A 24,739-nucleotide genomic window follows, 5' to 3' on the forward strand; every position below is an offset into this window, starting at 1 on the left:
TGTACTCACCATGGGAAACTTATCCTGACTACCAAGATAATCTGTCTCTCTAATTAGGAGGTGGTGTACTACAATCTCTACCATATTTCCCAAATATATGAACTAATTGTGGATAACTTATGTGCTTTTAAGGAACCAATGACCTGTATATTCTATACAACTCCTAATGCATCCAAGTCATGTACAATGTAATAGACATGGGTTGAATGCTCAAATCAATGTCAATACACCAAAATGATAGAAAGGGGACAATTAAGTCTAACTTTGTTACATCATGTCTTGCTTTTAGAAACTCAATTCCAACAGGCAGAACTTTTTTCTTAGTGAAAAACTTATTATTATAAAATTAGAGTCGTCACTTATTTTTATTTATTTTGAAAAGGGAAAATAATATAAGAAATAAAACCCTTAAAAATGACTCCTTATTTTTGGAAAAAGCATGCCTTTGAAAAACCTAAGTCTAAGTTTGAAGGTTAGGCTACCTATCGGGAAGGGACTAGAAATGGTAGCACCCCTTTAAGCCCTAAAAACAAATCTTGATTGACTAGATTAAGGTAAGTATGACAATTAATCGATGAATCAAGGGTATTAGAAATAGCAAAGGTCATTCTATCTAAATCCAAACATGTCAAAGAAATCAATAACATGAAAAGGGAACACAAGTGTACTTAAGCTGCAACCCGAAGCGCTTTCCTGAAAACATCAAGGTTAGTTTAAACAATAATATATACAACATACAACATGCATTCTATCTCATTCAAGGAAAATAAACATAAATCAGAGCAAAAAAAAAAAATAATATCAAGTATGAAAAGATTCACACACAAAGTATACATCTTTGCATAATTAAAGAGATTAAAGATGTGAGGGATGTACCTGGATAGCATGAATTACTTACAAGATGCTTCCATAAGGCTAAAAAGGGTTAGCCTATAAATAATCATAATTTTTGAAGAATTTCATGATCAAAGCCTCAAAATATTACATGATGTATATACAACCTAAATGAAATGCCAAGAAACCAAGGAAATGTCAAATATCATAGAGGACATGCATACCAACTCATTGTACAAGAAAGATAAAATACCAAAATGAGTGTCTAAATCAAAATAAGTAGTGAACAAGGATGAAAATATCAGTAAACACGGATATATCAATATTTGGATTTCACAAATATATCAAAAATATTGGTAAAATATCGATAGGGTAGAAATTCTTCAAAATTCATGAAAATGCCTAGAAAAACTATAAAAAATACAATAAAATAAAAGTGATAAAATAAGCAAGAATATACATATTAAAGTTATTTTGTAAGTGTAATTCACATAGGTATGGTCAAGGATAATATTTATCAAATTTTTTTAGAAAAAAAAATTTGTCCTAAATTCCTTTAATCTGTTTATCTTCATTAATTTTAAAAATTAAAACTACTTTTATTAAAACATGTTTTATTTCATTTTAAATAAAAAAATTAAATTGATTTATATAAAATATTTTATTTGAAATTTAATTTCTAAAATTTTATTATAAATTTGTGGTGATAAGTTTTTGCTATTAATATTAATTTATTTAAATATTTTTATATTAACAATTTATCTTATCAAATTAATTTTAATTTATAAAATATTAGAACTTCATTATTATTTTTATTTTAATTTTTTTTTAAATAAACTTATATTTTTAATATTTTAAAATAAAAACATTATAATTAAATAATATTAAAATTGTTATAAAATATGAGATTTTATTGGATTATGAGAACTTGTGGATGATTATTCGTATTGATGTATATCTCTCTATGACTCCCTATAAAAGGGAAATACCTCTAATGAAAATTTATTTTGTTTTCTTTCTACATTTTAATTTCTCTTTTCATTTTCTTCTCCTTTCACTTTATTATTTTACAATACGTTATCAACACAATGCTCAAAGTACATAGAAAAAGAGAAGAATGCTTGAGGTAGAAAAGAAAAAGAGAAGAGTTCATCTACAAAATTTCTTATAGGTATGTAGTCTTATTCTCTTTGAATGAAATATGAATAGTATGCATTGTATTATTATAATTTTTATTTACTTTATCTCATAGTCAGGAGCTATGTAAATCATATTTCATATAATTACAAATATTTTAATTATTTAATAACTAGAAGTTATGTAGAAAAAATTTTCATAACCTGAAGTTATGAAAAATATGTATAATCCTTATGACAAGATATTATGAGGTAAATTACAAAATTGCAAATATATAACCGAAAGCTATGCATATGATCCCTAATTACTTTTTAATTATATTATATAACTGAAAGTTATATAAAACAACATTATATGGTCAAAAGCTATATAATGAATAGTTTTATTTACAAATTTATACAATAAATAATTCATAGCTTGAAGTTATGTACAAATCCAACACTACAAATACATAGCCAAAAGCTATGTATATAATTCCTAATTATTTGTTCTAAATTATATAGTATACCTGAAAGTTATATAAAATAATATTATATAGCTAGAAGCTATAAAATGAATGGTTTATAGTTTGAAGTTATGTATAAATCTATATAATAAATAGTTCATAGCTTGAAGTTATGCACAAATCTACATAATAAATAGTTCATAGCCTTAAGTTATGCACAAATTCACACACACACACACACACACACATATATATATAAATAGTACATAGCCAAAAGCTATGTACAAATTTGCACATTTTTTATTTTGATATAATAATCATAACCCAAAGTTATAAAAAATATTAGCTTTTAATTTTTATTTCGCATTTACTTATTTTTCATAATAGGAATTATGGAAACAATTTTTATTAACAATTGTTTCATAGCTAGAAGCTATACATACAATTTCTAATTTTTTTGTGCAACTAGAAGTTATACAAAATAAAATTGTAAATTAACAATTATGTAGCTAGAAGATACATAGACAATTTTTAATTTTGTTATATAACCAGAAGTTATGTCATAACATAATCATCAATTGTTTAATGTTATTATAACATTATTCAAATTTTAATTATTCATAGCTTCAAGCTATGAAGAAAAAGTTAGTAAACTAATAATTGTTAAAACTCGTATAGTCAGAAGTTATATGAAAAAAAAACTTTATTATAAATTTATATTATATAACCAAAAGTTATATAAATATTATTATTTATAGCCTGAAGTTATGAAAATAAGAAACTTAATATTTTTTGTGCTAACAAAAGGTTATGCCAAAATTGTTAATATGTACTTTTTAATAGCTAGAAGCTATAAAGAACAAAATTAATTTTGTACAAGTTTATGAAATTCATGTAACCAAAAGTTATAGTAAAATATATTACAACCTAAAGCTATGATAATAACCGTATATATAATATTTACATATTATCAAAGGATTAATATTTTGTATATCAAAATATACAAATAGGTAAGTGCTTGATAATTTTTTATGAACTCCTATTATTAGAAGTTATACCATTATTAGTAGAAATATTTACATATAGATGTAGAATTTTTGGGTTGCATGAAAGTATGATATTTATATTTAATATTCTTGTGTTAGAGGTGATATTTTAGATTTTTTTATATTCTAATTGTTTAATACACAATAATATTTTTATATAATAGTTGGATTTTCTAATATCTTATATAAAATGTGCTTGTTTGATTAGAAAGTTGAGATTTTTGGATAGCATGTGTACTTATATCTTGAAAAATGCTAGAGTAGGTTAGGACAAGTATAATGAAAAACAATAATGATAGTGAATCATAATACACATTGTACATGCATAATTCAAATGAAATAGCAAGAAATTAGCAAGATCGAATGACAAGGAAAAAAATAAACTCGAAGACATACATCTCATGCAATCAACAAAACAAACCTTCATATATTGTCAAAAATTAGTTTGAGACCCTAAATAACATTAACTATTGTATGATATAGATGCAATTCAAGGTTAAAGCTAAACTAATGTACAAGAGAGTTAAAGAAAAATCAAAATTAGTGACCAAGACAAGACATGCGACAAAGGGGTAGAATAATAGCATTTACAAGAAAAATCCTAATTAAATTCCTAGGAGTATTATTCAATCATGGAATGAATTATATAACATCCTATTTATGTCTAACATACAATACCAGAGCCAAGGTCAAGCCAAGATAAGTCAGATAACTCCAAAATAAATAACAAACTCAAGTAAAGTATTGAATCATCATCATGCAATCAAAATAAGAAGCATCACAAAACAAATCTTTTAAAAAAATATCTTGAAGTGGAATTTAATTGCAAACAAATTTAAGAAACATCTCCTACACATATGGAACAATATAAAAATGCCCAAACACTCTTTCAAATAACAGATTTAAGCAAAAACACCCAAAAGTTCTAGAAGGTCCAGAACCAAGCAAAAAACAGTAACCAGTGTAAACTGAAGTTTTAAAAATAGCTAGAGGGCTTCTAAATTCATACAAAAAATTATACAAGTCATTTAAGATGTCTAGATTGTAAAAAAAAAAATCCAAGGTTAGAAAGCATTCACAAGAAGTTTTAGAACACTATAATCCCTTAGTTATCCAGATTTGGTCACATGCAGTAGGTGCTAACTTTGAAAAATAATATCTCCCTCTAGAAGACATGTATTTCAACATTTTATGTGTCAAACTTCAATATCCAGAATTCAAAATTTAAGAAAAAAAAATATCAAATCAAATTTAAAAAGACATCTATTAATTACTTTTAGAGAAACATTTCGGGTGTCATAAACTAGGTAGAAACAGAACCTGTCAAAAGATAAACTCATATGTCCGATTTGAAAAATGCTTTTAACTCAAACGAAGTTCTAAATTCAAGTTCAAGAAGTCAACAAAATCACAAACACATAGGAAAAATTTTAGGAAAATTATAAATGAGTCAAATCAAAATTTTATTTCAGATGTGCAGTAAATCCAATAAGCTCACAATAAAGGGGTTTTTGAAAAATGATTTTCATGTAGTGATTTCACCAAATCCTCAATTGTACTTAAAAAAAATTGAGACTAATAATCATAAAAAATTCTCATTTATGATATAAAAATTTAATATTAATGTGCCTTTCAATATCTAATTTTTATTTAAATTATATAATAAAAAAATTCTTTTAATTTTATATTCTTTCAAATATTTTCTTTTTAGTTTTGCAATTTATGCAAGTTCCAATTTTTTAAAGGAAAAGCAAAGAAATAAAATCATCCATATTATTTTTAAATTAATCAATTTTTATTTATCGATAAATTTATTTTTTTAATCATATATCTTTTGAATTTTTTAATTGTTTTTTAGGTATAGATCGGTTACGATAAATTCAAAGGGCCATGCAGGTATACGACATCACCAAGCATCAGACGTTCGATCATGTGCCTAGGTGTGGGTGGAGTGGCTAGGTAGGCCGAGGGGCTCCCTATATATATAGGTCCATATGTATATATCTATATGCACCCTGCGGAGGCCAAGAACTCTGCAGGAGTCATGCCAGGTGGTCACGGCGAGATGTGCTAAAGCCAAGAACATGCTTCTCCGCAGGAGTCATGCCAGGTAGTCACGGCGAGACGGGTACGGATCCTAGCGATGCCCCAAGAGAGCCCTAATGCTGAGGTTGGGGTAAACAAGTAGCTGTCAAAATTTTTACGAAGAAGGTATGTTGATTTTAAATAATTAGTTGTTTGGTTGTCAAGAAAACCGTGGGGTGTGTAATCTTATTTCGATGTATGATTTCTCTTGGGGGTCCTAAATGATGAAAAAGAAATTCAAGATTCAAATTCTTGGTTTCTCCCGTTTTTCCGCAGTTCCTAAGAACCCTTGTAGCCCACATAGTACTATGATACTAAGGTGTTCTATGTATTTTAATTTCAAATTATTGTGTGCTTGGTTGCTGAGAAATCAAGGAAAAATGCAAAAGAATATACAGAGAATTTTGCAGGTTAATGTCTTTTCTTGATCCTTCTTGGGTCGTTGATAATGGTTTCACATCAGAAACTAAAAACCATTGAAACTGTTTTGAATGGTTGCAGAGGTTCAACAGAGTGATGGAGAGGATGAAAGAGATGAAACAGTGGTGGCAAGAAGTAGTGCTGGAAGTAGAGGATGCTGGGCCTCTCTACAACAATACAAATGTATGTCTTTATTATTATTTGGTAGGCTTCGGAATAGGGGCACTTTCAAGTATATCATTGGGTATACTCCACCCTCTCTATGATCCCAACCTTAGCATAAGGGTTCTCTTGTGGTTCCGCTGGGGATTCCGTACCCATCTTGTCGTGGCAACATGGAATGACTCCTGTTTTTAGAGGAGAAGAAAAGCGACCGACAACGGATCAGAAACGAATCAGAAACGGATCAATGAAGTGGAGTCAGAGGTGACAACACACCAATCCAACATATTTATACTTTGCTTGTTTTTTCCAAGTTCTTTTCAATATTGCCCTCCATGAGTTTTTTACTGTCAAATATTCCTTGAATTTTCTATAGTGTTTTTTTGCCCTTGCTTATACCCAACATGAATAATTCAACTCATTATTCCAATTAGCAACCATTTTACTTGTCTTTTATTTTTTTATTTTTTTATTTTTTATTATTATTTTTTTATATTAATGTGGGGTATAATTTGTTATTAAAAGTTGTTTTAAAAATGAAGGTATTGTTTGTTAATAAAAAACTCCTTGGGGAGCTCTTTTTGCCTGTATGCTTTTTATTTTTAAAAATAAAAAATAATAGTTAATCTTATATTAAGGATTTTTTTTATAGTAAAAAAATATTTATTACCTCAAAATTAAAAAATTTTGAAAGTAGTTTTTAAGAACAAATCTAATAAAAAATTTTGTTTTTAAAAACAACAAATACGGAAGTGTATTGAAAGAAGACCTAAACTACATAATTGTGATGTTCTATTATTCATTTGAAAATTAAATTGCTCTTAATTTTGTTCTTTAGGTAATTTAAAATTTGTAAAATTATCCTTTTAGTAGCTATACAATGTTTATTTGATACAAGCTCAATTTACCATGGAAGATGATATAATACTTTTTTAGTAATTTAATTATTTCTATTTTAAAATTTTGATCAAAGATAACAGCATTATTCAATTATTTAATTAAGAAAATTGATTTATTAAGGGCACAAAATTAAAAAAAAATGCCCCTTAACTAGCTTCAATAACACAAAGAGAAGGAAGATATTATGCTCTGTCATCGGCTCCTCCTTGCCTGCCATTCACTTCACCTCGACTATTGTTGGCATTGTTTGATCGACTCGGTCACATCATAAATATATAATTTATGTCATTAAAATTAATAATATTTATGATATTATTTATTCATTTTTATATAAATATATTAATATTTTAAATTTGTTAAAAAAATATATGTACAATATTTAAATATGAAAATATATTCAAAATGGTAAAAAAAAACTGTATTTAATTATGAAAACATATTGAAAATGAATATATATATATATATATATATATATATATATATATATATATATATATATATATATATATATATTATTTTTTGAAATAGCCTATGTAGTTATTTTCTATTAAATACCAACACAAACAACAATACACAAGGATCAAACAAAGGCAACCCAAAGGAAAATGGAATTTCAAAGAGAAATTTTTGACAACTAACCAAATCAATATAGTGAGAGTAGAGGCCAACCTTCATGAGTTTTTGATGGCCTCCAAAAAAAAATGATTTGACAAACAATTCCTAAGGTAACAAACTAATGACTTTCATATCAAACAAACTAAAAAATTATTAACCAAGAACTAACATCTAAAATTCAAAAAGCACATGAACTCAGATAAAATCAATCAAGGATTAAAAATAACAAACTTAACACATGGAAATAATAACATGGGATTAATTAAAATAAATGAACTAAAATTCTAAAAAAAAACTCAAACAAAATATGATGAACCAAAAACCAAAGTTTAACAAACTTGAAAATATGAAAACAATAATATGTGATTAACTAGATTGATTAGCTAAAATTTCAAAAAACTCAAACTAAATATTAATGGATTAAAAAAATGAAATTACCAAACTTAAAACATAAAAAAAAATAGCATGTGATTAACTAAATTAATCGACTAAAACTTTAAAACGTTCAAACTAAATATTAATGGATCAAAATTAAAACTACCAAACTTACAACACGAAAACAATGACATGTGATTAACTAAATTAACTAACTAAAAATATAATCAACTACAAAATTGAATATTAATAGATTAAAACTAAAATTAAAAAATTCGGAAACACGCAAATACAAACACAAGATTCACTAAATTAATTAACTAAAAATTCTAAAACACATTTTTATTTTTACTCACTCAACAAATACCACTAACACAAATAAATCCAAGGTCGGCATTTTTAGCTTATTGATTTTTATTTTTTACTAGGCCACCAGCACCAAGCAATCCATGGCCGCATGTGTTATTTCAATTCATTGATTTTTATTTCTTTAGCCAAACCACTAAGTTAACATCTCACAACAATTCATGTTCACTTATTAATTCTTTTATTTTTAAATTCAAGCTACTAACATATCTTATAATCTGCCACATTTCACATACTTAATTGATCAATTCTTAAAATTCACAAATGTATTCATCAACTTTTTCAAATGGGAACAAATAACCTAATAAAGTAAAAAAAAAAATTCCTAAAAACTTTTGAACTAAATAGGACGAATCAAAAAACTAAACATAACAATTTGAAAACACCAACATATGGACATGGAATTAATAAAATTAAATAAAGTAAAACTAAAAAATCTAAATCACATAAACTAAATGAGATTAATTTAACAACTTGAGAACAAGAATATATCGACATGGAATTAATTAAATTAAATAAAGTAAAACTAAAAATCTAAAGCACATAGACTAAACAAGATTAATTAAAACTAAATTTAACAACTTTGAGAGCACAATTATATCGACATGAAATTAATTAAATTTAAAAAAAAAAACTAAATTCTAAAGCACATAGACTAAATGAGATTAGTATAAAAAAAACTAAATTTAACAACTTTGAGAGCATGAATATTTTCGACAAGGAATTAATTTTATTTTATTTTTTAAAAAACAAAATACTAAAGCACATACACTAAATGAATTTTTTTTGTAGGTTTAAAAATGTTCATTTTTCTATTTAATGAAAAATAATATTTAAGAATAAATAATTAGTTAAAAACAAAACTAAAAGCAAGCATCTAAAATCTGAAAACAAATTACTTTCAACAATAAGTTAAAAATCAAACACCATCTTAACATTTTAACTACCATAACTCTACTTCCATGTCTTAGAACTTTATACCAATATGATTTTTTAAACTTCCTTAACTTATTTTTAATTTAAAATATTAAAATTACCAAATATAATATTTCAAATCCCCCTAATAATATTTGTAACTAATAAGAAAACTATCATATATATATATATATATATATATATATATATATATATATATATATATGAAAGACACCATTTTTTATTTTTATATTTATAAAATAGTATATTATGGCTTTCATGATTTTTTTTTATATGTGATTTTATTTTATTTTCTTTTTACATTTTTTAATGTTTTCACTTTTTCTGAATATGGAAAAACATTATCAAAACACATTTTTAGACCTATATGCTATTTTCTTTCCAAAATAAAAAATAGTATAAAAAAATACTTTACTTTTCTTTGGAAAAAAAATTATAAATTCATATTTTTCTTTCTTATACCTTTTATCTCTATGTTTGTCATTTCAAGCTCTTGAAATCAAACATAGCCTTAAGACGGAGGATAAACCCATGACACTTATGATATATCATTCAAAGCTTTGTTCATTGGCATTTGACACAAATCTCTCATTGTGGTGATTATTTACCTATGTAAAAGAAGAAGAGAAAATGTAGAGTTCCCTCTTTGAATTGAGAAGAACAAAACCATCCTATGATACCGCCAATAACTCTCCTTTCAAACCCACTAATCCGGGGCCTAGAATAGCAATAATCAATTGAAAGATTACTCAAAAGCAGTCAACATATATATTCAAATTCCCTTTTACTCCTATTTTATAAATCAAGAACCAACCCCATAGCATCTACTCATTTGAAATGCATTCTTTGTTATGGGATTATTCTAGACAATTATAAAAATTGCATTTTTATAACCAAATGCTAATGTAGCATAAACTGAAGATGAGGTCAAAAATGGATAAACATGCTCTCAAATGCTAATATAGCATAAACTCTCTCTGACGAGATGACCTGCTCAAACTAAGGATCTCTGGATCAATGTCCGCATGATAGATAGTGGAGGTGACATGATTACCCTCCATGCAATGGATTGAGGAGGATTACCACTTGGGGTGGAAGAAGATGAAGCGAAACAAACGGTAGATATAATAAAGAAGAGGATGAAGAACACAACCAACGAGATGTGATGAAATGCAATGATGCAATGATAGGAAAAGATAATGAGAAAAATGCGCCCCTAGGTCCAAGGCTCATGAAACTCCTAAACAATGCGTGCATACACTGAAGGGCCCCTATCCCGGTGTAGAAGATAAGCAAGGCTATAAGAAAGAAAAGGCTATGACGCTTATGTGAGGCTCAAAGGGCTAGCAATGGTCTAGATGTCAATAAAGGTAATAGGGTGTGAGCTAACCGAAATGAAGGCCACCCATCCTGCGACCACGGTCTCAAACATCGTGCTCTCAAGCCCTCAAATGATCAATACTAAAGATCGATGTCCATCTGATATAACCACGTCAACCCTCTAGAATCATGCACCAACCGTACTCCAAATGCTCCATAATAATCTCAAAGCAAAGTAAAAGGTGATCTCACCAGGCACGACTGCCCATCACAAGCCAACTCTCATTGTACAATATCAATCTCTACACTCACGGCAAAGTAAATGACAGTCTCATCAAGCAATCGACCAATCCTCATATCGTAAGCCACCCAAAGACATAAGCTATCCCTCGCCATGCAAGAACAACCATGGGCTCAAACTCCTCACACTCTACCTGGTGGGATCAGAGAGGGGATGTGCAAAGCTAGAAAAATCGAGGATGGAAAGGTCATATAATGGTCTCAAGGGTGATGTTGTGCAAAGCTCATAATGGATGGATGTAGGTCAAAACAAAGTCAAGGTGTGGCAAGTGAGCAAGATACTGCTATGATCATAAGAAGATGTGTCACAGTCTCAAACTCCCTAGGTCAAATCTTTGATCCTAGGCTAATAGGCTCAATATCCTCCATGACAGTTCAAGCCTCAAGACCACAATGTGCAAGTGAAGAGATGCCTCAAGTCAAAAGTACAACACATCATATCACAAAACACAAGCATATGTCCATAAAGGAAAAGACATCCAATGGAAAAAACTAATGAGTACATCATGCAAAAGAAGGACAACAAAGACAATACTCAAGAATCGAGTTATAGTCTCTAAATGTCAAAAGTAAAACAAGAATAAAAAAACAAAAACAAAAATAGTGATTGGTCTTGTCATCACATCTCTGGCCACAGAAGGAACAAAATTTGAGTGCCACCATACCAAGGTAAGCCAATCATGAGTCAATCGCCCAAGTCTATAAGATCAGGGACTACTGGTGAAGGGGTGTCTACATGCATGGCTTGAGCTGAGGTAGGTATAGAAAACATATTGGATTGAGGATGCCCAAATGTCCCAAAATCAACAATGTCATGTATGGCATGTCGTAGAGCAGTGCAACGATTAGTGTGATGTCCTACTGACTGATGGTACATACAATATAAATCAAGTCGAAACTGTGAAGGCATAGGATCTGGAAGTGCCCTAGGAGCCAAAGGGGCTAAAAATCCCATGACCTGGAACGTCTCAAAAACTCTGCTCAGGAGTATGCTTAAATCTGAAAAGTGTATCCGACATCGTCGACGAGGGTGAAGTCGCTCCTAAGGAATTGTAATGACCGGAGGGTCCCGAAGCTGGGATGGAGGTCGTGTTGACGTAGCCAATATAATGGATGAGGAATGCTGCTGGAGCACTGAATGTGGGCGAGGTCGTGGATGTGAGGCACCCAAAGTAACAGATATCGATGAACTAAAATGTGGCAATGAAGGCATCACTACTCCTGGAGCTCTTCTCGATGAGGATGGATACTCTGACAAAATAAGCTCAATCCTCCGTGTCAAATCCACCATCATCTCATAAAGAGTAGTAAGAGTAATGGGTGCAATCTTGTCCGACATGGTGAACCTTAACTGAAGAAGTCTAATCTCAATGTACTCTGTATCACAACCATCATACCATCAATCTCTGCTCGAGGACCAGTCACGACACTAAAACTGTCCAAGACTCTAAGACAGACACATGCAAAAGACAAAACAAAGCAACACATAATGCTACTCAAGATAACAACACATAAAATGCATGATATGAAACAATAATAATAATAAAATAAAGAAAAAGAACATAAACACATACCCAAGAAAACAACAATATCACTAAGTGAAACGTGAGTACATCGTGCAAAATAAGAAGACAATAATGTCTACTCTCGAAACAAAGGATATGAACTTGAATCACTAACCATAAAACAAAACTCAAATATAAAGTAAAAGAGAACAAAAACTCAAACGACCAACTAACAAAGTAGTTCCAAAATACACCAACAAGGTTTGCAATATCAAAGTGTCTTGTGAATATCAGTGCCCTGGGTGTCCAAAACATGATGGTATAAGCCCGAATGAGGAGGAATTGCATGTGTGGAATAGGCTGGAAAGGAATCAACAGTCATATCTGGACCAAGATCAGTATCTGTGGTCGATACGGGAAAGCTAACCGCACCATTGTCAATAAGATCCTGTATGGTATGACGTAGAGAAACACAATAATCAGTACAGTGGCCTGCCATCTGGTGACATGCACAGAACTTGTGAGCACGAAAACGCGAAGGTAAGGTACTCGGGGTGGCCTAGGGGCCAATGGTACTAAAAAACAGTAGCTCTAAGTCTCTCAAAAGCTCTATCTAAAGGCATCCCCAAATCAAAATAAGTCCTCTGATGTTGCCGATGGGGACAAGACTACTCATGCCGTGGGATACTAGTCTGTGGACTCTAAAACTAAAATGAAGGTCGTACTATGACAGTATGAGGATGCATAGAAGGATATTGCTGAACTGACTAAGGATGACAATGTTGTAAAGGTGCGAAATCACTCCTAGGTATCTGCAGTGATCTCGCATAGGGATGATAATCAGGTTGTCGATGCTGAAAGCCCGCAGAACATATGCCTCCATAGCTCTCAAATGATCCAACAACTCCCTTCCCCTCAGTATATGGGGAAGAAGTAATATCTGACCATAATCCTCTAGATATGTCATCATCTACATCAAACAAAGCTTGTACCAATGATCTGAAATCCTAGAATGGGACCCTTATAAGATGTCGAGCAAACCTAGGATGCAAACTCCTCAAAAACATGTACATCTGATCTCTCTCGGTAGGTCACTCAATCATCTCCGCAGCCTTCTCCCTCCAACGGGAGATAAAAGAAGAAATAGACTCATCTAATCCCTGTCTAAGAAACTCAAGCTCTCTACGTGTAACGTTCGTGTCACTACTAAATGAATACTGTATCAGAAACTCCTGTGCTAAGTCCTCCCAACTTCTCCAACGAGATGACTCTAATGAAGCGTACCATCTCTGTGTCGTGCCGCTCAATGACAATGGGAACAAAGTGAGCAACTATGCCTCATCTAGACCAAGAGCCCTCATAACTGTGTTATAAAGTCTGAGATGAATACGAGGACATCCAACACTCGTATATCTCTCTATATCCGACATCCTGAAACCGACTGGCAAAGTGGCCACTGGCACATCGTTAGGGTCATCCCACGAAATCATCTCATCAGGATCTCTCATCTGTCTAATCCTCCGCTCGAGTTTGTCCATACAAGAACGAGGATCCTCAATAATGGGTGGAATGACAGTAGCTGATCATGTGAAATAGTATGCAAAGTCTGTGCAACTGGCATCTGAACAGGTAGAACAGGTGGTGGCACTAAATCAGAGGGCATTTCCTCGAGCACTGCATGCCTACTCTACTGAGTATCCATCCTCTAACTCAAACTGGTCAATGCCCCTTGAATCGAAACCATAGAAGCGATAAGCTAACCAATCGAAACTGTGAATCTGTCTATAGCAGCTCAGCGATACGAATCAACCTCTCTCCTACCCAACCCAGGGCATTGAACCAAGACTGGGACTACAAATAAACCCCTACAAAAGAACCCAAACAAAACGACTCAAACACGACTCATGCAACAACACGGGATGCAACGAACAATGACCAATGCATGATACAATACAACCTAATACATGACAGGGTTTGATACACAATCATATGGTGACAATCAAAATTTGGATATACGCTGGAAACTCTAGAGTCACATGAGTGTCCAGTGTGAGATAACTACAAATATGACTAAAGAATTTCTATCGATGATCCAGAAAATGAACGAGGTGTAAAGAAAATGAATGGAGTGTGAAGAACAACTCTATCATGAGATTGATACTCAATCTATAACAAAATATCCTTGAATAAACCTTCAACTCGAGCTCTATAAGAGAAAAAAAAACTAATAAGGTGATAAAGGAAAATCTCTCGAAAAATGTGTTGATTACTACTCAAAAAATGCTCTTTTATAGTTTCTTATAAACTCTTTTAAACACTTTTGAGTAGTATTTATTACCTTTTAACTCAATTGGCACATTAAGGACCCTTGCAAGTGTTACTAATTAGTTTTTGGCAAGTTTTGATGTTTTTGATAGCTTTTCGATCATTAAAACAAGCCAAGAATGAGGGAAAACTTGGTGTAGTCCATGGCAAAGCAAGATTGAAGCTAAATTACACGAAGAATCCAAGTTTGGGAGAGCTTCGAAGCCTTTTCCAAATCAATCAAGTATGCAAGGAAGAGAATCAGAGAAGGAATCTAACATTCATGAAATTCGCAAGCACTTGCGAAATATTTGCAAGCTTGTGAATTGCCCAAGAAGGAATTTCGCAAGCCTTGTGAAACCGAGGAGGAATTTCGCAACCCCTTGCGAAATGTTTGCAAGCCAGAAGGAATTTCACAAGCCTTACAAAACTGATGAATTTCTCAAACCCTTGTGAAATTTTCGCAACCCCTTGCAAAATTTTCGCAACCTTCTGAAATCTTCATGTAATCTTAGATATTTTTACACCGACTCCATTAGATTTTTATCTCAAGATATTTTGTGTAATTACCTATTCTCTCCTTGTAATCAGCTAAAGATCTTTTAAGATATTTAGGACATCTAATTGAGGGATTAAAAATATCTCTCTATATATGTCTTAAGATATCTCTTTTTGTAAGATCTATCTCACAATCTCGGAAGAAATTCTTGGGGATCACTTGTACATTTTTAGTAAGAAATATGCAAAGTCTTGCTCTGCCTTACCTACTCATTTTGATTTTATTTTTTTTCAACCCAAACAACCTCTGAGGATGTTTTCTCAAAGGATGAGTGGCTAGGCTTTTTGTTTCTTGGATTGAAGGAAGCTAGGTAAGGGATTCGAATACAAAAGTGGGAGTTTTCCTTGTTTCAGTTTTTAATGAAGAAAAGGTTGTGACCCGTTAATGGTTTTTATATTTTTAGTTAACTTAAAATCCCTTATAATCACCAGGGCTAACACTTGGTAATCATTTCGGACTCAGTCCATAGAGATCCATTAGTCATCTCTTGCTAGCCTCTGGGAAGTGGTTTAAAGGTAGGATTACCTAGAATAGCCAACACTTGGTAAGCTTTTGGACTCCCTTGAGACATTCATTAGTTATCTCCTATGAGCTTTTGAAGGGTAATCCAAGGTTAAGAATCACCTTGAATGGTAAATACTAGGTGAGAGGTACGAGTCATTGCAAGATGATTCAGTGAGAGGGATTTAGCGTTGAAACCATTAATGGGAAGCAACTGTAACACACCGGTTGGGAGGATAACTATAATTTAAATCCCCAATGTGAGGAAAAGATCCGGAATCTCCCCTTTTGTATAAGGAACCTGAACCTAGTGACTTGAAACTCCAAGAAACCTTTTCTTTGTAATTAAACTCAGTTACTATTTTGGTTAGCTTAAAACCAACCCTTTTCAACCAACTTTATGTTTTCTTTTAAAGCTAACTCATAAAAGAAAAAACATCATTTCAGTGTTGTAACAAATATCACGTGTGAAATGAAAACCCATCCCTGTGGACGATCCTAGAACCACTATGCTATGCTAGCTATGCTACCCTAGTATATGGTGAATTAGGTTTATAAATTTTGTTGATAACTCCCATCTGAGGACTGAAACAAAGGTACACCAATTGGGGATGAATCAAATGGCGCCGTTGCCGGGGATGGTGCCACTTTACAGTGATATGATCTTTTTAGAACACTTGTGATCTTTATCACAAGTTTGGTAATTTTTCTTTTCTTTTACTAACTCTTTTTATTTTTATTTTTTTTATTTTTAGTTTATCTTTTATCTAGTTTTAGTTATCCTTAATTTTTTTTTTCTAGTATTTTTTTTTTCTTTATTTTTGTTTCAGTTATTGCTAGTTGTGCATGCCATATTGGATATGAGACAGTGAGGGAAGACTTGTGAAAATAAATAATCCTCACGAAATAGAGTTGGAGTTGTGTGTGAACATCATGGAAGCTACACTTGAAGATCAGTACACACAACCTAGCCAAGCACCTCCGTAAGCCTCAAGTCTTGGACAAGCCATTGTGAATCTTAGCAAGGTCATGGGAGACTTTGTTGGAGACCAGAAATCCATCAATGCTCAGCTCAGGTAAGAAATAGCCAATCTAGACAAAAAGATGGATGAGAGGCAAAATGATCTATCTCGGAAGATAGATAATCTCCAGTACTAGATCTCAAGGCTCACCAATCTCAACACAGTGTATGAGAAAGGAAAATTTCCTTCTCAACCTCACCAAAATCCTAAGGGTGTCCATGAAATGGAGGCTTAGGAGGGAGAATCTTCACAGGTGAGGGAAGTCAAAGTAGTGATCACTTTAAGGAGTGGTAAAGAGGTTGATCTGCCTACATCCAAGCTAGAACGTGAATCAGAGAGTGAAACAAAGAAAGAGAAGATGGAGCAAATCAAAGAAAAGAGGAAAGGGAACAGTACAAAGAAGGAGGGCCTTGAATCTACTGTGAATGAAGAACCGAAGAGGACTATCAACCTAGAAGAAATGATAAAGAAGCACATTCCTCCACCATTCCCACAAGCTTTGCATGGCAAAAAGGGAATCATTAATGCATCAAAAATTCTTGAAGTGTTGAGGCAAGTGAAAGTTAACATCCCTTTACTAGATGTGATTAAACAAGTTATGACTTATGCAAAATTCCTAAAAAACTTATGCACTATAAAAAGAGGGTTGAATGTGAGTAAGAAAACCTTCTTAACTGAGCAAGTAAGTTCCATTATACAGTGCAAGTCTCCAGTAAAATACAAATATCCGAGCTGCCCTACCATCTCAGTGATGATTGGAGAGACATGCGTTGAAAATTCTTTGTTAGACTTAAGAGCAAGTGTGAATTTGCTACCCTACTCTATCTACAAGCAATTGGGACTAGATTTGTGAAAATTCCAAGAGGTATGATTGAAGATGTCTTAGTTCAAGTTGACAAATTCTACTATCCAGTGGATTTTTTTGTTCTTGATACGGACCTAGTTGCCAAAGGAACTAACTATATTTTTATCATACTTGGAAGACCATTCTTAGCTACATCAAATGCTATCATCAATTGTAGGAATGGAGTCATGCAGCTTACATTTGGCAACATGACGTTGGAGCTCAATATCTTCTATATGTGTAATAAACAATTCCATCCGGAAGAAGAAGAAGGACCAGAAGAGGTGTGCATGATAGACAACCTAGTGGAAGAGCATTGTGATAAGAAAATGCTAGAAGATTTGAAAGAGAGTCTTGGGGATCTTGATGAAGGGTTACCTAAACCCTCATATTTGCTTGCTATTCTGCCCCCTTTGAAGATGAGGGAAGAAATTCTCCCTTTATTCAATAAGGAGGAGACACAAGAAGCTGTTAAGGAGGAGATCCCAAAGCTTATTCTGAAGCCATTACCCACGGAGTTGAAGTATGCATACCTAGAAGAGAACAAACAGAGCCCTATTGTTATTTCTTCATCTCTGACCACTACTCAGGAGGATTGTCTACTTGAAATCCTCAGGAGATGCAAGAAAACGATAGGGTGGAAAAATTTTTATCTTAAAGGGATCAGCCCTTTAGTCTGTACTCATTATATATACATGGAAGAAGAAGCTAAGCCAGTTCGTCAACCCCAAAGAAGGTTGAACCCTCACATGCAAGATGTGGTGCAAGTTGAAGTGCTTAATCTACTTCAGGTCGGTATTATCTACCCCATATCAGATAGCCCATGGGTGAGTCCTACACAAGTCGTGCCAAAGAAATCAGGGATCATAGTAGTGCAAAATGATAAGGGAGAAGAAGTTTCTACACGCCCCACTTTAGGTTAGAGGGTGTGTATTGATTATAAAAAGTTGAATGCTGTAACAAGGAAGGACCACTTCCCGTTGCTGTTTATTGATCAAGTGCTTGAGAGAGTCTCAGACCATCCATTTTACTGTTTCTTGGATGGCTACTCTGGGTATTTTTCAAATAGAAATTGTTGTTGAAGACCAAGAGAAGACCACTTTCACATGTCCATTCGGAACCTACGCATACAGAAGAATGCCTTTCGGCTTATGCAATGCACTAGCAACATTCCAAATATGCATGTTAAGCATTTTCAGTGATATGGTGGAGCGTATTATGAAAGTCTTTATGGACGATATCACCGTATATGGAAGTGTGTTTGATGAATGCTTAGTCAACTTAGAAGTTGTGCTAAATCGATGCATTGAGAAAGACTTGGTGCTTGACTGGGAGAAATGTCATTTCATGGTACCCCAAGGGATTGTCCTTGGGCATATTATCTCAAAGCAAGGCATTGAAGTGGACAAAGCAAAATTTGAACTTATTGTCAAGTTGCCATCGCCAACAACTGTCAAAAGAGTAAGGTAATTCCTTGGCCACATTGGGTTCTATAGGAGGTTTATTAAAGATTTCTCTAAACTTGCAAGACCTCTTTGTGAACTATTGGTAAAGGATGCTAAATTTGTATGGGGTGATCAATGTCAACGGAGTTTTGAAGAACTGAAGCTATTGTTGACAACCGCTCCAATAGTGAGAGCGCCCAACTAGCAATTGCCCTTTGAAGTGATGTGCGATGCCAGTGACTTTGCTATAGGAGCTGTTCTTGGGCAAAGAGAAGATGGAAAGCCCTATGTGATCTACTATGCAAGAAAAACGTTGAATGAAGTGCAAAGAAACTACACAACCATGGAGAAAGAATTGTTGGTTGTAGTTTTTGCCTTAGACAAATTTCGCACTTACTTAGTAGGGTCTTTCATTGTGGTTTTCACTGACCACTTGTAGACCCTCAATTTTGTCCCTTTAGCACATGTCTTTAAAATTCGTTTTCAATGCTCCACAATAGTTCCTTGGTGGCCTATAGCTACTCATACCACTTACCTTTTTTTGAGTCACCTCAGAGACTTTGGTTGAGGGATTATTTGATCCCTTATTGTGACCCTTGGCAGCCCTAATTTAGACTTAGGCTTTTCTTGTTTTTTTTTAGGATAGCTTTTAGATACACTTGGCCCTTTAGGCACTACCTTAGGCCCACTTAGTCTCACCTTAGGCCCGTTTAGGTACTGGGTCTATTAAGATTTTTTTTAGCGTGACTTATATGACTTGCGTGTTTGCATGGCTCGTAGGGCCCATTTTTTTGTTAATTTGTTTATTTTTATTTTATTTTATTTTATTTTCCTCTTTATATTATTTTCCTTAACTTATTTATTTATTTATTATTTTTACCATTTTCTAATTTATTTACTTATTTATCTATTCATGCAATTATTTAACTTCTAAAATTTCATGTTTTTGCAAGGAAACTTACCATTGGAGTTTAAGGAAAGTGGGACTCTCCTTGGAAGGTTTTGGAGGAGAATTTGAAGTTGGGAAGATTGCTTTTGAATTGGAAGATTTAAAAAAGGATAAGGAGAAAAGAAGAGGGAAAATAGGAGATTTGGCCTTTTTTTTAGGGAGATTTAGGTTTTAGGGAAAGGCGTATATATACGTGAGAGAGGAAGGAGAAAGGGGAGCTTTTTTTTATTGTGGGAGGAGATTCTTTTTTTGGTGAGCAACACGTATTGGAATCTAGAGAGAGAGGAAGAGGAAGAAAGAAAAAGCAAAAAAGAGGATTTTTATCTGGGAATTGTCTTCAGAAGGAAGAGAAAAGATAGCCAGCAGCCGAGCCATTGCAACCAAAGCTGTCCAGGTATGCACCCTGTTGCTTTTGGAATTCTTATCTATATTTGATTTTTCCGTGTATTCGATTCCTGAGTATTTGATTGTCTTGTTGATTTTTGTGTGGACGAAAAGGGCCACAATTTGCTTTGTTGAGATTGGTTACTTTCATGTTTGCCATGTTTTGATTTTGGATGTCATTAATGTCTTTGGAAGCATATAACTCCATGCCAGTTCCCACTAATCGGAGCCTATTGAAAAATCATGAGATGTGGTTTTATTTTCTTTTAATCTCCCACGTCTGTTTTCCCATTGTTTCTTCTACTCTCTACCATATCTGTTTTGCCTTTTCTTCCTACCCATCACACGGCCATCAGCTTTTCATATGGGGGTGACTCTAAAACATGGGCATATAGTCATGAGTTTCAGTAAAGAGGTTAAACGCTTCAAAATTCTGGAACTGCTATCATAATATGGGATCTAGAGAAGATTGTCCGAAGGGCATGTTGGCTGTTTAATGCACTTGCTAAGTTTGGTTACCATAACGTAAATTTGTGAGTTCATATGGGGATTAGAGATGTGGCTCCTTGGAATTCGATTATTCTAGGGTATTTACACTGAGAGTATATTGGGGAACGCGGGAAAAAGCAACATTGAAAAGAAAAGAAAGAAAAAAAAAATGGGTGGGGATCGTTTTGGTGAAAAGAGGAAGGAAGCGCAGGAAAATTAGTGGAAAAAAATCAGAGAATACAAAACCAGAGGAGATTCTCTTATCGGAAGGCAGTTTTTTCCAGGCTTGATCCAGATTGCGAAATCAGTGCACTATTCTTTTGGGCTCAGGGTGGTTTTGAAGGTAATGTGTTTGTGGAGATGGCTTTGGTTGACATGTACTCAAAATTTGGATGTATGGGTATTGCGAGGCAATTGTTTGAGAGTATGTCAGAAAGAAACGTTGTTTCATAGAATGCGCGGCTTAATGTAATTACTTCTCTACACTTGGTTAGTCATTAGGGCAGATTATTGCTTGAAAGCTTGTTGCTAAACAGAAGGGAAGAGCTTGAAGTCTTGCGTGCTCTGCAAATGATGTTTTCTGTTTGATCTTAATGATGTTTTGCTAATATCTGTGTTCTTCGGTGAGAGAAAGAAATTTCATGGAGGATACAAAGTTGTTGGTGGAGACTGATGTAGGGGCTGCAGTTGATTTGGCAATATTATTGAAGAAGATTTTCAACGAGGAATGAGAGCCTCCAGCAGAGTCCTCTGTACACAGTGGCAGAGTCTTATAGAGGAAAATTTGTCGTCACTCTTGGATTAGCAGCACCGGAATGTCATCTTGGATGCATTATTACGAATCACTAACTCCTCCAGTTCTGATTATAAGCTGCTTCAAATAATAATTCAGAGGAGTTTACTTGTATCTCTTGACATAGCATATGCCCTGCACCCTAATTACAGGGACAACCATGAACTCCTGGTTGGATTTAAGAGTGCTTATTGAGTTTAGTTTTAGGCAGAGAATGCACCGGATCAAATGGACTAGGTTGAAAAGATAATTGGAGCAATAAGTACTTTTGTTGAGTTCCCTTACAACCTTGAAGACCATGCATCATCCACCTGGTTTGCTACTGTTTCTCTGATTGTAGGTTTGTTTTCCCCAGTTGGTATTAGCCTTCCTTTCAAATTCCATCAATTCTAAGTCTTGAGATCTGCCATCCTTTGACAGTCCAGATGTGCAAAGTATCATGAAGTGCATTCGTTTCTGTGCCTTTCATCATGATGGGTTTGAAATGCTCTTCTCATTTTTAGCAATTATGCAGCATGCTACAATCTTCTCTGCTTGGGTTTTATTCCAATCGACAGTGGGGTAGCCAAAAGGGCAGCAGAGCAGATCCTTGTCATACGAGAGGTATCAGTCATTGACCACGCAATGCTGGATAAGCTTACTGCTGAAAGTGAGGAACTGAAGTCCTTGATGAGCTCCTTGGAAAAGAGAATTGATGAAACATAGAAAAAATACGAGGAGACAAACAAGCTTAGTGAAGAAGGGCTGAAGCAAGCATTGGAAACAAACCAAAAAAAAAAATAGTTCAGTTAAAGACTGCTATGCAGAGGCTTGAAGAAAAGTTTGCTGATATCAAATTTGAGAATCAAATTCTTCGGCAGCGAGCCTTGTTAAAGACACCCATAAAACGCATTGCAGATATTCTTTCAACTCCGGAAAAGAATCAAAGTTTGGAAAATGGTCATCACTTGAGTGAAGAGAATGGAGCTAATGAACCAATAAATGCAACAGCAGCAACGTATATCGCTTCAGGAAGTCCATTTTATCCTTATTTGCAGTCAGTGATGGATCCTCATCCGCAACTGTTAGTCTAATATCAAAGGAGCAACCTATTATCCTTAGTCATGCAGGAATTGAAGATTGCATTGGCCTTCCCCCAAAGCTGCAATTCCCCCTTTCATCACAGAACTTGAATTTGGATGGACTCTCAAATTTGGCTCTTTCTCTGTTTATACCTTTTAAAGGTCACTCAGTACATTGTTACATCTAAGTCCCTTTGAGTTGGAAGATTCTATGGGAGCATTAAGATGCATTTTTTTAACCCTTTGTTCGATTATGTCCGTATTTCTCTATTACAAACTTTGAGCAAGCATTTGGAATGTCTATCAGATGAAGGTTCCTAATTTGCTCCCATTTGTTTGAGGTGTCTTAATTGAGGTTTGCTGGATTCAGCGCGTGGCCAATTTTCATGGCTGATTTCCCACTGATTTATGGTTCAGGTTTGAAATCTGGTTTTGATTTTAGTTGATTGAAGCTATTTGACAATGACCACTGCAAACGACCTGTGGCTGTAAAGTTTGAGATATTTTGGTGTTTGTGTGATAATGTGATTGCAGTGGAAGTGCTAAGATCAGAGCTCAGTAGAAGATCATTGGCCGCTGAGCCTGATAAGGAATTCAATCGGAATGTTAACATTGAGATTTGCAAGAAAAGGAAGGTATGCTGTTAAAACAGAATGGATATCAGAAGACCCGTCACTGAGACATTTAGATTTATCATTTGTTGGTGAATCAATCATAGAACTACAATCTGTTGCTCGGTGTTACATTAGCATAGATGCTACAACAAAGGACAACTAGAAGGCAATTTCCCAAAACCTAATGCCTTATTTCTGAAACCTGCAAGTGGAGATGAAGTATTATCCAAAGAATCTAAATGACGATATGGAGCTTCATTAAAATCTGTCCAGAGAATTCAAACAGATCAATGTAGAGCTATCTCTAAAGTCATTCGTGAAATCCAAAGGACAAAGCTGCGGCAAAAGCTGCTACTGCTCGCGATCTCGAACGCAATGCAAAGATTGAGTCTGTAAGGCTGCCAATGTTGACAGTTCTTAAGCTTCATAGTTGTGAGGGCATAACTTCAACTTCCATGGCTGCAATATCACATGGTTATATGTTGGAGGTTTTGGAGCTCGATAATTGCAGCTTATTGACTTCAGTGTCCCTCAAACTTTCTCATCAGCAACCTCGCTAAAGAGTAATCTTTCAATCTTTGAAACAGAGTCCATAATGGCATACATGTCAAAATAAACTTGCAAGGAGGAGGTCATTGAAAGATTGTGGGGCTCTCTAGATATCAGATAATGGGTGCGACCAAATATGAGAAAGCCACAAAAACGTGTGACATAGATAAGGACATAAACAGAGAGGGCTTAATGTGAGTGAAGGACCGAAGAGGAGGATTCAATTTACGCAAGCTGTCTATAATAATGTCGATATCTACCTCCTGGATGATCCTCTCAGTGCAGTGGGTGCATGTACAGCTGTAATTCCTTTCAATGAATGCGTCATAGCTGCTCTTGCTCATTAAATCGTAATTCTAGTGACTCACCAAGTAGAGTTTCACTCCAAAGTCGATAAAATTCTGATTATGGAAGCTGAAGGCTTTTACAGAATCACTCATGAACATGAAAATCCCGAAAATGTATATTTGGGAGACACACTTCAAGAATGGAAATAGAAAGACAAGGAGAAAGTGAATTGCCTGAAGGGTTCAAACAAGATACCCATTGTTTAGAGAGTCATCAGCATCAATTTTCTCAAGATCTCTAGAAGCTGTTAAGCAACCTGTACCAGATTCCGAGTTGAAGGTAACAACAAGCAGCGTTGAGATTGGATCAGGGGAAACTGCACAGGAGGTGGATGTTTCTGTCAGCTGTTGCACAGAAATTGATAAGACAACTGAAAATTCAGTGGCGCCTACTCCCACAACTTTGGGATCCATAAATGTCGAAACTATCCT

This window comes from Vitis vinifera, chromosome 15, assembly GCF_030704535.1.
Source record: "Vitis vinifera cultivar Pinot Noir 40024 chromosome 15, ASM3070453v1".
Lineage (NCBI taxonomy): Eukaryota > Viridiplantae > Streptophyta > Magnoliopsida > Vitales > Vitaceae > Vitis > Vitis vinifera.